Source organism: Miscanthus floridulus, chromosome 10 (genome assembly GCF_019320115.1).
Source record: "Miscanthus floridulus cultivar M001 chromosome 10, ASM1932011v1, whole genome shotgun sequence".
Lineage (NCBI taxonomy): Eukaryota > Viridiplantae > Streptophyta > Magnoliopsida > Poales > Poaceae > Miscanthus > Miscanthus floridulus.
Genome location: NC_089589.1, coordinates 11,131,925 through 11,148,738, shown reverse-complemented (window position 1 = coordinate 11,148,738; position 16,814 = coordinate 11,131,925).

The following is a 16,814-nucleotide window of genomic DNA, read 5'->3' as shown; positions in this document are numbered from 1 at the left end:
GCAGTCTAAGTCCTGGGGGGCAATAAACGTCGAACTAACAATCGGGAGTAAGACTCTGCTCACTACATTCTTCATCATCGATGGAAAAGGGTCATACAGTTTGCTCCTTGGTCATGATTGGATCCATGTGAACTACTAGTGTACCATTGACCATGCATTAGTGTTTGATTCAATGTCATGGAAATGATGTCGAACTGGTTCACGCTGATGAATCTGTGAGCATCGCAACAGCCTGATCCAGTCTTCTAGGAACTAGGAGATTTTGAATGCTTTTCTGGCAAGTTATGGGAAGGAGGCTTCATTAAAATCAGCAATGAAAGCCAACGGCCGATGCAAGCAATTGGCTCTGAGAGTTTGTTTTAGTAAATAGTCACGGCTTCACGTCGGCCATTGGATTAAGGAAGAATAAGCACTGGTCCTAGAGATGGGCTTTAGCCGACGTGTGTGAACGCTAAGTCAAATCATAAGTGATTGATCTATTAAAGGAAGTTCTATTTCGTTTAATGAGATGCTTGACCTGGGTTGATCGATCATTTAACCTTTGGTATGAAAAGTTCTGCGGCAAAAATATTTAAAGGGATGTTGTCCTAGCATTTGATCAACACTTGATAGCCGATTCATTTAGTCATCGCTCTAATAGCCAGTACCAGAAAGGTATCGCCTCTAGTTCAAAAATGAAAAGTCTTCAAAGACATAAAAGCCGATACTGATATGTATCGCCTCTAGAGCAAGAAATAAAAATAGAGACAGTCATACACAAGGACATTGCACTAAGACACATTCATGAAAGAACAGGAGTCTTTGTTCATTGGTTTACCCTAAGTACAAATTAATCGAAGACCTTGTTCACTACATCCTGAGTAGATGTAATGTCCACAACGGCCTCCATGGCAACGACGAATTCTTCGAGTAGGTCCTTATGTTCCTCAAGGCCATCACCCATCAGGAAGCCAGCCTCCATGGTGTGGAGGTCATACCTGGTCTAGACTTGCACCGCGGTCAGCGCCACCGACGCGCCATGATGAACTCCGTGGAGGGCGATCTCTTGAACATGGGCCGGGATGTCTTGGAGACAAGCGTTGATGAGGGAACCCCGAGTGTTGATGGCATCTGTGGCCACATTCGCCGCTAGATCGAGAGACTCCGACTGCACCGTTAGGGCTGGCGATCACAGAAAACTATCAAGATAAAGACGGTGGAAATCAGAATAGAAGCATTCATGGAACTCATCTTACCTGCCACCATGGCGTCAGACTCAGCCAGCCATGCTTGAATGGCACTGGCCTCGTCTTTAGCCGCATTAAGGGCCACTTGGAAGACCCCTAGATGGATCTCAAGCTAGCCGTTTTTCTGAATCACCTCGGAATAGCGGTCTTTGACCGCCCTCCATTCTTGGAAGAAGTGCCGGGCATCGTCGCAGTTATACGAGTTGGAAGAATCCAACGATGAAGCCAACATGGAAGATGAAGCATCAGAGGGCTTGCCATCCCTAGGGAGGGGACAAAGACTGTCATTCACGATAAACCTATAGGCGAGTCAGAACAGTTCATCGTCATAAATAGGAAATGACAATCTCACCTCATGTGTCAGAGACGCTGGTTCATCGGCATGTTCTCCTCCGGGATCTCCTTCGCTGCGTGCTTGCCTCGGTTGTCCTCACCGGCCATGAAGGATGATTGGATCTATGGAAGGGAGAAAGAAAACCGCTATGGGGTTTTGGCAGGCAGAGGAGTGCAAAGGAACAGTTGCGAGTGGAGATGTGTTCGGGGCCGAAGCCCTCGGCTGGTATTTGAAGACACAAAGTGAAGAGGCGGATGCCTCAGGACGCGCAAAAGGCAACCGCAATTAATAGAAGGCGAAGCGCCACTTCACCAATGCCAAAGAGAATACGACGCTGGGTGATTAAGGACAATGTTCACATCAGAGGAGTTCGGAGATTTTGCTGCCAGTACGGGAATCAAGCTACTAAATTCTTCTCATTACTACGCTCAGGCTAATGGCCAGGAAGAAGTGTTCAATCAGATTATGATTAAGCTAATCAAGATAAGATTGAGGAGCAGCCAATCCTTCCTTGAGAAGTTCAGACTAGATCGAGGCGTGTTATGTTGCAAAATGATTTATCAGCCGAAGTCTACTAAGAATCTTATGATAGATGACTTAGAGGACTTGAGTTACCTTCGGCTGCGTGCTCTTGAAAATATTGAGGCCAATAAACTAAGGGTTGCAAAATATTACAATAAAAGAGTCAAGAATAAGCAATTTTCTGAAGGAGATTTGGTCTAGAAAGTAAAATTGCCGACCGGGTCAAAGGATAGCAAGTTTGGTAAATGGTCACCTAATTGGGAAAGGACCTTATCGGATCAAACATTGTGCGCCTGGTAATGCTTATATTTTGGAAACACTGAGAGGAGAAGAAGAATTCGGTAGAGCAATCAATGGGAAATATTTAAAGAAATATTACCCTAGCGTTTGGATTAATACTTGACAACCAATTTGCTCAGTCGTTGGCTCTAATAGCCGATACCAGAAGGGTATCACCTCTAGTGCAAAAATAAACCCGAAGGGGTGAAAGCCGGTACAATGTGTATCGCCTATAGGAGCAAAGCAAACACGGACAAAGTGATGGATATAGTATGAAGTACGAAGCATAAGAAAAATCACTCAAGACAGAAAATTGTTTGCTGATATCACCTATTACAAGCTACGGGCCTGGAAAACACTTTGCTTACTATATCATTAGCCTAGGTATTGAAAGCTATAGAGTTGGCAGCGTTGAAGAAATCATCGACTAGGCGCTCATGATCCCCAGGGCATTCAGTGGCTGGAAAACCATGGGGAATAAGCCAAAGATTGTGGCCAGAGTAGGCTTGTGCAGCAGCCAACGCCATAGCAGCACCATGACGAACGCCATGAAGAGCGACCTCCCTGACATAGTTTAGGACGTCATGGAAGTGAACCACCGGAACAACGCCCCTAGCATTGACAAATCCTGCCATGTGATCCGCAGCTGATCGAAGGCTTTCCAGTTGAGCTGACAAGTCTAAAAGGATTCAAAGGGGAGATGATCAGAATCCTGAAGATGAAATTGAGAGTAAGCAAAGGTTATGATAGATATCTCACCCATGATTCTGGCCTCGGCTTTGGCCAACCTATCCTCCACCAAACCGGCCTCGGGAGGCGATCGGCATCGAACCATGGCTAGAGTCGATTCAGCGAGGGAGAGACATTCAGCGAGACCCAGGCTGTGTCGATCGATGGAGGCAAGCAGATCGTCATTCTCAATCCGCCTCCTCGGATAGCAGGGGAGCTGGCGAAGAGCTGTTGACAAAGAAAACCCCAGAGGCTGAGCGAAGTTGGCCCTATGCCCCGAGACAGTGGGCACATCACGAGTTGCACCCTCTTGACGATGGAAGCATTGGTGCGACGATGTAGATCCATTGAGGGCCTCCTCAGCAGATCTCTTGATGTTCTCCATGATCTCAAACTTATGGGAAAATATGAACTACACTAAAAGACGCAAAAGATTTGAGACAAAGCGGGTTGTTTTTTGATCCACAGCCGTGGCCCGTATATATAGCCTGTGAAGATGTGAAGATAGATTTCGCCGGAGGTATGGAATTGAAGTCAGATACGGAAATAGATCGACACTCTGACAATTCAAGGGACGGATAAGGAAGAAATAACAGACTCGAACTTATTGCTTCCCATAACCACAAAATATCGTAGGGACAGATACGAAAGGATTACATTGACCAGTGATCAACCCACCAAGGCTTCTTTGGATTGAAGGGAGTCTGGGTCCCCACAAGGCCGAATGTCATCATGAACCAAGTCACATCGGCCTATTGATAAAATTATGCCAGGAGAAGGGGAAAGGCCGCCCGCCTAACAGATGCCCAGCTGATTTCTCGGTGACTGGGAAACTGTGGGAAGGAAGCTTGTGGCTTTCCCGATGGGTGTTTGACGGAGTAAATAAGGGGAAGGTGTCCACACATTTTAGCCCTTGCAAACACTAGAACAACTCTACGAGCACTGGAGAGAAGACTCAGATGATATCATAAGAATTCTTCTAGCCACAGTAGCTGATCCTCTTGCTCGACAAGGCACTAGAATGAGCGACATAATTACCCTATGCACAAGAATTCTTCTAACCGCTCAAGGTTTTCATAGCAAAAGGATAAACCATGGAGGGTCCGGCGTAGTCAGAAGCACTCGAGGGGGTAGATGAAAGAGAAACATAACTGAATTGTTGAGTTGCTCTCGCCAGGGTCGGATAGACATTTTATAGCTGGCCTGGAAAGATGAATCCAAGTGCCCATGAAGCAATGATACTCTTGTAAAAGTTTTGAAGCATGGGCTCATGAGCTGACATAGACGGCGACAAACAGTAGACCCCAGATCAAAGATTCTCTACCCGTGACTGCGAACCAATCGGGGAATACAGACGTGATAATTTTAGAATAAAATTATTTTTATTCCAAAATTGGGGGCATGTGTTTACACCAAAATTTGGAAGAAGAATCGTAGAGACTTAAAAGCTCCCAAGATCATGTCATCAAGGAATCAATCGCGTGCAGGATGATATCAGCTGATTCAAATATAACACTGGAATCGGCTTTCTTCAGATAGCGCCAGCGGATAACGACAGAGGCTACGATCGGCATCGAGATAAGGCATGTTGGACTCTACAAAAAGAGGAAAGATTAGAGTCTAAGTTATCTTAAATTAGGAATGTTTTCTCTAGGGCCAAAAAATTATGATGAGTCGTGCTTAGATAGAAATCATGCGTAGGTCCCTGGGTATAAATATCAAACCCCGGCTATTGTAAAGGACACACAATCAATCAAATACAAGTTACTTACTTTTTTCGGCTCCGGCCACCCCTTAGGAGTAGGAGTAGAGTAGATTTCGACGAGTTCTTCAGCGAGTACGGCTGCATCGATCTGGTCAACCTCCACTGCTTGTCTGTAAGTACCGTCATGGCTTATACTTCTGTTCGTACGGCTACATCGATCCAGGTCGACCTTCACTGTGACTCTGGTATAAGCTAGTTATCGACTCTTGTCTAGTTCAAGTAAGGCTGTATCGATGTGGTCAACCTCCACTGCTCGAACTAGATTAAGATCAAGTTATCGGCTCTATCTAAGGGTGGCGTTCCTTCGGATAGATTCATTAAGTTACCGATATTGCTTATTGCTTCAATTATTTATTTAATTACAGCAATATCATTTCGCCCGATTGTGATTGATCTAGATTGGCCTTATATCCTGTTTAACCCATCGTTTGTTAACCTAAATCTGATCTAATATGCACTTTAAACGATGAGTTATGTTTTATCGGCTGTTTTATGTCAATCTTGATCGTGCATAGTGTGCGGTTAAGGCATGTCTGGTCTTGAGTAGATCCATTGGCTAGCAAAAACCTTTCTATGGCCCGTTATCACGGCCTGTGTGATTCTTCCTCACACCCCCACTGTTAGCACCGTAGAGTGGGGATCGTTATTTGGTAGATCTGTTCCCTGATAGGGCATGACCTTAATTGTGCGCTATGTCTTGAATCAGCTGTTTTAGCCGATATCGAGTGCTTTTATGAATAGTTTACATCACGAGACCGTTGAAGTAAAGATAGATCGAAAGATGATACACAGTGGACAATTCGGTGTAGTAGGCTCGGCTGCATGCGCGTGCTACAGCGACTATGGTGAAGGCGACGTGGCCGCCAGCCCCACCGTACCGGCGGCACCACGGCTGCTCCTGCAGCGACCTGCGTGGCATGTTCCTGAGGTAGTCAAGGACACCCCTCACCTGACCATCACGTGGTAGCGCTGCATTTGCTGCGTGATGGATGGCCTCAGCTCCTCCAGTGGCGACGATGTCGTCGGCGCGGCGTGGGAATTAAATAAATTGAGGTGGCCCTGATTCATGTTCCGGCTTCGCACGGCAGAAGCACCTCTCGGACTTTCACTTCCATTTCAAGGAAGCAGCTGCGGATGGAGTCGGCGGAGGCAGAAGCCTCTCATCCTGACGCGGACTCCACAGACGATGGCCGACGTAGAAGTCTGTTTCGGAAAACGAGAAATTGCGAGCAGTCCTGGTTTTTTTTGGTGTGGACGGCTGGGTCGCCTTGATGGGGTTTGCCAGCATGGTTAATCCGGGTCGAGCGGTGTTAAGGCTGGGCGGACACAGACGATAACCATATACGTATTTTTTAGTGTAGAGAAGAGAAGAGATTAAACTGATGAGCCCAGCCCGTACCTGCCTTTTGAATTTATATAAATTAAATATGTGAGACTGCTGACCGTCCCGACGAGGCTGCTGAGTGCTGATAGTTTCCTATGCGAAATCGCGAACTCTGTAGAGTTGGCTCCGACGTGGACTCTGCTCTGCAGAACTGAGCGCTGATTTTGGATTTGAGACTCGGCGTGGCCGTGCGGAACGGTGGCCGGATAATGTACGTATTTGGTTAGATAGTATACGTATTTGGTACGGGTTTTTTAGTCTTTGTGACCGAATAGTATACGTTTTTTGTATCACCAGGTAGATGATTACTCTAGAGTTTTTTTAGGTGTAGAGATATATATTATATTAATTACCATAAGTGAAAATGCATTATACACTAGTGCTAGCTGTCTCTAAATTTTAGCTCTCAAACTTTGTTTTTCATTTCTAGGTTCCTAAACTTATGCCTAAACTTATGCCGGGTTCTAACATGGGTCCAAACGGGATTTGACCTACTCCATACTTTGATGTGGTAGGATGACTCAGCACTAACGTGGATTTGACATTATGGGTCTAATACTTAAATTTGCATGATGGTGTCATCCCAAACTTCCAACATTTGGTATCGAGGTCCCCAAACTTATTAAACGGGTCTTATGAGGTACCTAAACTTACACGTCTAGGTACATGTCGAGCGAACCGTTCTCGGACCCCTGTGTTGCTCTCCCGAGCGTCTCGGGCGGCGCTCCCCTCCCCCGCCGCCAGAGGCCGCCCTTCCCGACTCCTCGCCCTCACTGCCGCCGGAGCAGGCTGCCAGAAGCCCGCGCAGCTACAAGGATGGCGACAGCGAGGCCAATCTCTTCCTCCCATCTCTTTCCCTGTGGATGGCGGCCATGGCGCAATGGCCGGCGGCGGCTTGCTCTAGCGACCCACCGCCGAACTGGTGCCCCCATCGCCAGATCCGGCGGCCCTATGGCCAGATCTAGCGGGGCCCAAGGTGGCGTCTACTGGCGACATGAAGGTGGTGGTGGATGGGCACCACGGGCCTTGGCGACTGCCTGTGCGCGGCGTTGGTCGACGTGAGCCAAGCCGCGCGTGAGCTCATCCGTCATTCCAGCGATGTAATCGGCCTGCCCCGCGACGTCGACCTAGGCTACGACAATGCTGTGTTCCTCGCCGTGGCTGTCGAGCCCTCGTTGCTGCCCCTTGGGCGCGGCGATAGTGGTGGCGGCTCCGGGTCCGGCACCCTGGCGGCCTGATCCGACACTCCCGGGGACAGATCCTGTGCTCTAGAGCTAGTAGCGCTAGCAATGGGGACGGAGGCTAGTATCGGCTTCGGGGATGGCGGCTGGCTCCAGCGTCGGCGATGGCACCTGGCAGCTGGCAGCAGGAGCGTGGTTGGCTTCACTGGTTGGATGGCGGCTAGCACAAGCAAGTATAGGCTTTGGCAACTGCTGCGCACGGGGTTGAGGTGCCATGGCGAAAGCTATGTCCATTGGACCGATGGCAACGGCGCAGTCGGGCGCCGTATTCTTCCTTGGAAGCGTCCATCGATCGGCCCTCTCCCCTTTGCAGTGGCGTGCTTTCCTGGGTGTAAAACCTTGACCTTCTGGTCAGGCGACGGGGGCGCCGTTAGCGTCATGTCCCTCCTTAGAGGCGTTGTTATGGAAGCTCGTGCCTGTCAGTCTGTGATAGCCGCCATCGTTGTGGCGAGGAAGGTGGAGGCCTAGCTGAGGATTCAAGATTCTAGTGTCCACTGCACCGGATGGTGGTCAAGAGGATGGCGTTAGCGCAACAATTAGAGGGTTTCACATCTATTTGGCAGTTTGGTGAGTTGTGACCACTGAAGTTGGTGAGGATGCCGGTGTGGTAGTCGCCCACGGAGTTGGCGAGGAGGCTGACATGGGAGGTGGTGGACAACAGACTTGTGTTGCCGAGGTGACCTGTGTGGTGTGGCAGCGGGTGGTCCCGCTCAGCAGGTGGCTGTTTCGGCGTAAGGAGGCTCCTGACTAATGGCCGGAGGTCTGAAAGCTCTAGTTTGGTTTTGGTGAATTGACTGAAACCCTTAGTGCTAACCTAGTTTATCAAAGTGATTATGAGATAGGTGGCACATTCCAAGTGATGAAGCAAGTGGTGATGATCATGATGATGTTGTGACCATGGTGTTGATCAAGTGCTTGGACATGGAAAAGAAGAAAGAGAAAAACAAAAAGCTCAAGGCAAAGGTGAAACTTGATAAAAGGTTTTTGGTTTGGTGATTGTGGAGGATATACCCCCTGGTACCCACAAGACAAGACATGGGCCGCGCTATCAAAGGTGGCCTAGCCCATAAGATCAAGGCGTGCACCGCAAGACTACATGAAGATGTGATTTATTGTATAATACCAAATATGATATTTTCCTTGTAACCCTACCCCTCCAGAGTATATAAGGAGAGGCAGGGGTCCCCTAGATGAGATATCAAATATGATACACAATCAATACAAAATAACAGAGCACAGGTTGTAGAGTTTTATGTCATGTTAATGACCTAAACCTATATAAATCTTGTGTCTTGTGTCTCTGTTACCATCTGGTTTCCTATTACACGCACCTCCACCGATTCATCTACTACCGCGGCTATACCACTCGGTAGACTGCTGACCAGATTTCATCAATAGTGGTGCGCCAGATAGGGGGTGTGCGTACTGATTCCATGGCGAACCAGATAACGTACCTCAAGATCAACACCATCCACGGCGGCTCATTGGCCTAAAGCAGGGGATCTCGCTAGCCCTCATCAACAACTCGCCGTGGATGACCACCAACTGTTGCATCAGCTCCAACTCCCTGCGCTACATCGAGATCAACCGCATAGATCGACTCGACAAAGAAGGGCACGATGACCTCGACAATCCACAACCAGGATGCATTTCACCCGCCGGCTGATCCAGCTAGACTACGCTTTCTGGCTTGCAACTCGCCACTGACGCCGATCCGTCTGGTTGTTGCAGAACACGAAGTAGCGTTGCCAAACGTCCAGGATGTTGGGCCTCTTCTCCGTTCAGATGCGATTCACCTCAAGCCAGTGCCTAATCTCACTTGGCCCCACGCTAGACGACTTCGGGTCCTGCATCCTAGATAGCAGCATCAAGCAAGGCGTCTGCTCCTCCTCGATGGGACGCACCTCACCTACAAGCTAGCTAGCGTGCAGCCTCCAGCGTAGCTGGGTTAGCTGTCCATGCCTCGATGGGTCAGCTACATCTGCGCAGGAATCCTACTCTGACTCGGCCGAGCATGCATGGGAGTCCTATCCTGACTCAATGGTGCATACGTGATGGCTACTGCTCGTCACCGTATCCATCAATGCCAACCGATCTACATGCAAGCCAATAGCAAGCAAGCAAGAAGGACACACGATCTACGCCACCATGCAAGCTAGCTTTCACGTAGCTCAGACATGCAAGGGGATTAACTTGCATATACATGCATCATTGCCTTCGCGATCGCGTGCATGGCTACTACTTGGTGCTGTTCAACACATACAGCGCCACGGTCGTCGAAGCAATTCAAGATCAATTCTTCTACGCAGCAAGTCGCCCGACCACATCGAGCCACCAAGCGAGCCGCTAAGCAAGCCGTCTGAGCCATCAAGCAAACCGCCCAAGTCTAAGCGACATAAGGACGGCGTCACCCGGACTACTTACTCCGACCACCTACCGCGTCGCAAGTGGTGATCACCGCGATGAACGGCGCAACGATGACTGCGACCACCACCATGACGACAGGCTAGAAAGCTCTAGGGCCGGGCAATTTCGTCAACGCCTGACCAGACAACGTCATATGCCATCGATCAGACTTTATGACTAAAGATAAGTACCCTTCCTATATCTGCATTTAAAGTTTTCACCATGATGTCTCCATTTTGTTTCTCCATGATTATTCTCCAAACGTCGTTGCTCGAGGGCCTATATCTGCATTCTAGGATGATGTTGCTCGTGCTTCCCACTCGGATCGCCACCCACGTCATGATAATGATCGCCACGAAGAACGGCGTTATAAAGATCACGACAGGCGCTACGATGATCGCGAACGCCATCATAATGATCGGTCAGAGGGATAGAGGGCTGCACAGCCACGTCGCCGCTGATCAGAAAACTTCATCAACAATGTAGAGCAGCCACGCGCTAAGCGCAATTTCAATGCTGCCTACGAAAAGCTCCTTGACGGTCCTTGAGACGTTCTACAAAAGATATGTACCTTTTTATGTATATATGCATTTCAATAATGCTTTTATCTGTAGTGTTTTCTCCATTTGTTTTCTATAATTTTTCTCCCTTTACTTATTTCTCCATGCTAAACATCTTTAAGATGACGCATACTATCGCCACTCAAATCGGACTGCGCCCTCGCCTCGGTCGAACATGTTCATGGGCTTCACCTCCCTACATGGATTGATTCTGTCGGGCTTTGATTACACCCATTTGCTTACGACTCCGCGTAGCCATCCGAGCTATCAAGCGAGCCGTCCGAGCTGTCAAGCAAATCGTCCAAACTGTCAAGCGAGCCGCTAAGCGAGCTGACCGGACTACTCATTCCAATTGCTTGCTGCATCCCAATGATCGCCTGTGAAGAACGGTGTTATAACGACCACGACCGCCATCATGACAATAGGCCAGAAAGCTTGAGGGCCGGGCAATTTCATCGCCGCCGACCAGTCATGTTCTCATTTGTGTTATCTAGTCCTCGACTTAGCACCTAAACATGCACGAGCAGTAGCGCCATGCGTCATGAGCGGGAGGCAGTGGCTCCTCGGTGATGCCCATATTCCTAAGCATGCACAAGAATCTTGGGATAGAATGCCCCACACAACTTGTCGGTATAGTGCTAAGTGCTAAGCACTCTCCAATGATCTCCATGTTCTCCAATATTCTCCATGCTCTCCAATTTCTCCACGGTATAGTGCTAAGCACTCTCCAATTTCTCCACGGTTTAAGTGCTAAGCACTCTCCATTTTTTCTCCATTTTTAAGTGCTAAGCACTCTCCAAATTTGGCCATGGTCAAGTGCTAAGCACTCTCCTATGTTCTCCACGGCATAGTGCTAAGCACTCTCCAATTTTGCCCTGATATAGTGCTAAGCACTCTCCAAATTTCATCATGGTCAAGTGCTAAACACTCTCCAAATTTCACCATGGTCAAGTACTAAGCACTCTCCATGTTCACCATGGTATAGTGCTAAGCACTCTCCAATTTCTCCAACGGTAAACTGCTAAGCACTCTCCATGTTAGCCATGGTATAGTGCTAAGCACTCTTCATGTTCTCCACGGCATAGTGCTAAGCACTCTCCAAATTTCGCCATGGTCAAGTGCTAAGCACTCTCCAAATTTCGCCACGGTATAGTGCTAAGCACTCTCCATGTTCGCCACAGTCTTGATACGCACATGGCAGATGACGTCGGCAACCTTTTAGACTTATTTTCTTTGACCCTGCTACAAGATTCATTCTTCATCTTTCAGTGGGCTCAGGGACTAAGTGGCTATACTTCACTTGACGGTGAATGTAGTGCTTATTTCTTGATTTACGCTCCTTATTGACTAAGTCACGGATGATAATCATCCGATCTCGAATAGAGTCTAATTGTCTAGACTTCATCTGAGGTAAATAATTTTTAAAATTAATCTTGAGCCCCTTGCATCCTTTTGGCAAGCCTTACTTGGCTAAGTCCGAGGTCTCCTAACCAGTTAAACTGGTCGGCTTCAACTTCCACTGCTTGGATCACCAGCTAAACTAGTCAGCTTCATGTCAAACTGCTCAGACTTGTTCAAGACAGCATTGCTCAAATGATACAAGGCGCTCGGGGACTAGCTGTGGGGGATATACCCCCCAATACCCACAAGACAAGACATGGGCCGCACCATTAAAGGTGGCCCAGCCTATAAGATCAAGGCGTGCGCCGCAAGACTACATGAAGATGTGATTTATTGTATAATACCAAATATGATATTTTCCTTGTAACCCTACCCCTCCAGAGTATATAAGGAGAAGCAGGGGTCCCCTAGACGAGATATCGAATCTGATATACAATCAATACAAAATAACATAGCACATGATGTAGGGTTTTATGTCATGCTGACGGCCTGAACCTGTATAAATCTTGTGTCTTGTGTCTCTGTTACCATCCGGTTCTTATTACACGCACCTCCACCGATTCATCTACTACCGTGGGTATACCCCTCAGTAGACTGCCGACTAGATTTTGTCGACATTGGTCGAGACACTTAGCGAGTGTGATCACATTTAGGATCAATAGCCGTACTATTAAGAGGAGTGAAACTCATATCGAAATGCGGTTATCAAAGTGCCACTTGATGTCTAACTCACTGCATATGTGTTTAGATCTAGTGGAGTGCTAACACCCTTGAAAATGTTTGTGAAAATATGCTAACACACGTGCACAAGGTGTTACACTTGGTGGTTGGCACATTTGAGCAAGGGTGTAGAAGTTGGAGAAGTGTTTCTCAGTGAAAAACACTGACCGGACGCAGTGTTCATTGTGACTAGACTAGGGGTTTGGTGCGTCCGGTCAATGCAACAGAGAAGGGCGCGATGTTCGTTTTTTGACCGAATGCTGGCGCGAAGTGGTGAACTAACACGCTGTGGTCGCGTCCGGTTGATGGTGATGTATGATGACGTAAGCAGCTGAGTGAGCGCGGTGAAGACCTAACGCGGTGGCGCGTTTGGTCACGTGCACCTACCACGTCAGGTCATTGTTTTGGCACTCTAGGAGCTCTCTATACTTGACCTAACGCTAGGGCGCTATTTGGAACTGCACGTCCGGTCATGCCATGGGTGCGCGAGCGCATGAGCGAGCTGGACTGTGATCGGTGCGTCCGGTCTCCTCTAGGCGCATCCGATCATCACTTAATGTGAGCGCGGGTTCTTGTTGACCATTGAGGATCAGTGGAGGATGTTGAATGCGAGCGCCACATGGCTTGCATCATGCGACTGGACACTGGGCGTCGCGCGTCCGGTCATCCCGACCGGCGCGTTCGGTCGTGTCGTGAAGGCTAACTATAGAGAGCCAATGGCTCTCTTTCGTGGGGGCTCCTATTTAAGCCCCATGGCCGGCTCAAGCTCACTCTCTTAGCCATTTGCATTGACATAGCAACCTTGTGAGCTTATTTAGAGCCCTCCCACTCATCTCCATCATTGATTCATCATCTTTATGAGATTGAGAGAGAATCCAAGTGCATTGCTTGAGTGATTGCATCTAGAGGCACTTGGTGTTCGTGTTTCCCTATGGGATTCGCTTGTTTCTCTTGGTGGTTGCCACCACCTAGACAGCTTGGAGTAGTGAGGATCATTGAGCAGAGGAAGGTGATTGTCGCCGGCTCTGATATTGGTGATTGTGAGGGGTTCTTGACCTTTCGCCGACGGAGAGCCAAAAGGTACTCTAGTGGATTGCTCATGGCTTGTGTGATCCTCATCTTGTGTTGGTTGTGTGGCACCCGGTTGTGGGTTTGGTGTGTGATGCCAATTAGCGCGTGAACCTCCAAGTGAGTGAATCATCACAACGAGGACTAGCTTACCGGCAAGCAAGTGAACCTTGGTAAAAAATCTTGCGTCACCTTGTCTGAGGATTTCATTGGTTATCTTGTGATTGATTGATTGGCTCATTTTGTGATTGGCTCATACCTCGACACATCGGTATAATCATCGCCATCCTCTCTTGTATTACATTCCTAGTGTGTAAGCTAAGCTCTTTAGTGTAATTAGTTTTGAGAGCTAGCTTGCGTCGGTTCTAGTGGTTAGTGAGGCTCTTTAATTAGTCTTTGAGAGCTCACTAACTTAGTGTAGTGACATAGTCATTGTGTGGATAGAAATTATAGATACTAGAATTTTGGTAAGTAGCTTGCATTTTTAGTAGATTAGCGCAATATTCGCTTCGCCTCATATTTGTCTAACCACTTTGTTTAGTGTTGTTGTAGAATTTTTTATATGCTATTCACCCCTTCTAGCCATTAGGACCTTTCAAGTGGTATTAGAGCCGTGGTCACCATGATTTGAGGCTTAACAACATCCGGTGTCAAAATGGCTCAAATCAACAACACCAAGAAGCCACCCCAATTTGATGGCTCCAACTATCCTTATTGGAAGGCTAAGATGACAACTTACATCAAGTCAATCAATAGAAAGGTGTGGAAGGTGGTGAAAACCAAAATTGAGATTGCTAATGAGGAGGCTCCCACCACCGCCGAAGAAGTGCTACTCCAAAACAATGATATTGCTCTTAGTGCCATTCATGATGCCTTGGATGAGAGAAAATTTGAGCAAAACAAGAACATTAAGAGGACTTATGAGGCTTGGAAGAAGTTGGAGGAGTCATTTGATGGCACTCAAGCCATGAAGGGTGCAAAGGCATACATTCTCAAGGGCACTCAAGATGAAGGAAGATGAGAGTGTGCTGGAGATGTTCCATAGGCTTCAAGTGCTTGTCAATGATCTCAAAGCACTTGGAAAAGAGGTGAAGGACAAGGACTTCTCTCAGAAGTTCTTAAGATGCTTACCCTCAAGATTTGGCACATTGGTCACTATTCTAGTGAGGAGTGATTTGGACACCATGACACCAAACCAAGTGTTGGGAGATGTGATGACCGATGACACCTATAGAGATGATGATGAAAAGGAAGAAAAGAAGGAGAAGAAAGATGACAACAAGGATAAGAAGAAGAAGAGTGTGGCATTGAAGGCCACATCATCCAAGGGCAAGGTAAAGCAAGAATCATCAAGTGAAGATGAAGACTTGAGCGTTGATGAGATGGATGATGAGAAGATGGTTCTCTTTGTCAAGAGATTTGGCAAGTTCATGGTGAAGAAGGGCTACCATGCTAGAATAAAAAAGTCTTCATCCAAGAACAAGGAAGAGTCAAGAAGGTGATTCAAGTGTGGAAGGAAGGATCATCTTGTTGCTCAATGCCCATACAATAGCAACAGTGATGATGATGACAAGAAGAGCAAGAAGAAGGACAAGAAGAAAAAGAAAGAGAAGAAGGACAAGATGACCTTCAAGAAGAAGAAGGGTGGTTCATATGTGGTCACTTGGGATAGTGATGCTTCCTCAAGTGATGACGATGATAGTGATGATGACAAGACCACCAAGAAGAAGGCTCTTGAAAGCATTGCTATCAATGAGAAGCCTTCTCTCTTCGACACTTCATCATGCTTTGTAGCTAAGGCCACTAAGGTACAAACTTATGATGATGGATGTGATGAGGAACATGATAATGAAAGTGAAAGTGAAAGTGATGATGATGAACCAACTAAAGATGAACTGCTTGACATGTTAGATGATGCTAAGGAGCATTTTGACATTAAGAGAAGGAAATGCAAAGACTTGTGTAAGAAACTAAAAGCCCTTAAGCAAGCCTTTGATGAGCTCAATGCATCTCATGAGAGGCTAGAGGAAGCCCATGAGAAGCTTGGCAAAGCTTGAGAAAGCTCATTCCTCTCTACTTAATGAGCAAAGTGTGAAAGAGCATGTTGAAACATGTGATGTAGGCTTAACGTGTGATATAATTGATGAATCATTCTATAATCCTATCATTGTTGCTCCCACTAACCCTTCTTGTAGCACTTCCACTTCTACCTCATCTAGTAGTGATGGTTTCACTTGTGATTCCTCACTAATGGTTGAGAATGAGACCCTCAAGAAGGAGGTTAATGAGCTCACTCGCGCCTTAGGCAAAGCCTATGGTGGTGAGGACCACTTGCTTATGTGCTTGGGTAGCCAAAGAGCTTCTCACTACAAAGAGGAATTGGGCTATTCCTCCAAGAAAGACAAGGTGGCCTTTGCTCCTCATAAGACTAGTTTTATGAAGAACAATAGTCAGTTTTGCACTAGTTGCAAGCAAGTTGGTCATGCACATCAAAAGTGCATGAAAAAGAAGTCTCAAGCCAATGTATCCTCAATCAAGCTTGATTCTTTCTATGTGCTTACTAAGGGTGCAAATGATGTGAAGGCTAAGTTCATTGGTGCACCATGGATGGGCTCAAGGAAGAAAGCCATTTGGGTGCCAAAGAGCTTGGTCACTAACCTTCAAGGACCCAAGCAAGTTTGGGTACCTAAAAAGAATTGATCTTCTTTTGTAGGTCAATTACAAAGCCGGAGGAAGGCATTGGGTTCTTGATAACGGGTGCACTCAACACATGACTGGTGATGCAAGAATGTTCAACTCAATCAATACCAATGGCAATGATGGTTATGGTAGTATCACATTTGGTGACAATGGCAAAGGCAAGGTCAAAGTGCTTGGTAAGAGTGTAATATCCAATGACGAGCATTTCCAATGTGTTGCTAGTTGAGAGCTTGAACTTCAATTTGCTTTGCGTGGCTCAACTATGTGATCTTGGATTCAAATGCATATTTGGGATAGATGATATAGATATCATAAATGTAGATGGCTCTAATTTGATCTTCAAAGGCTTTAGATATGAGAATCTATACTTGGTTGATTTCAATACTAGTGAAGCTCAATTGTCAACATGCTTGTTCACTAAGTCTAGTATGGGTTGGTTATGGCATAGAAGGCTTGGTCATGTTTGAATGAAACAATTG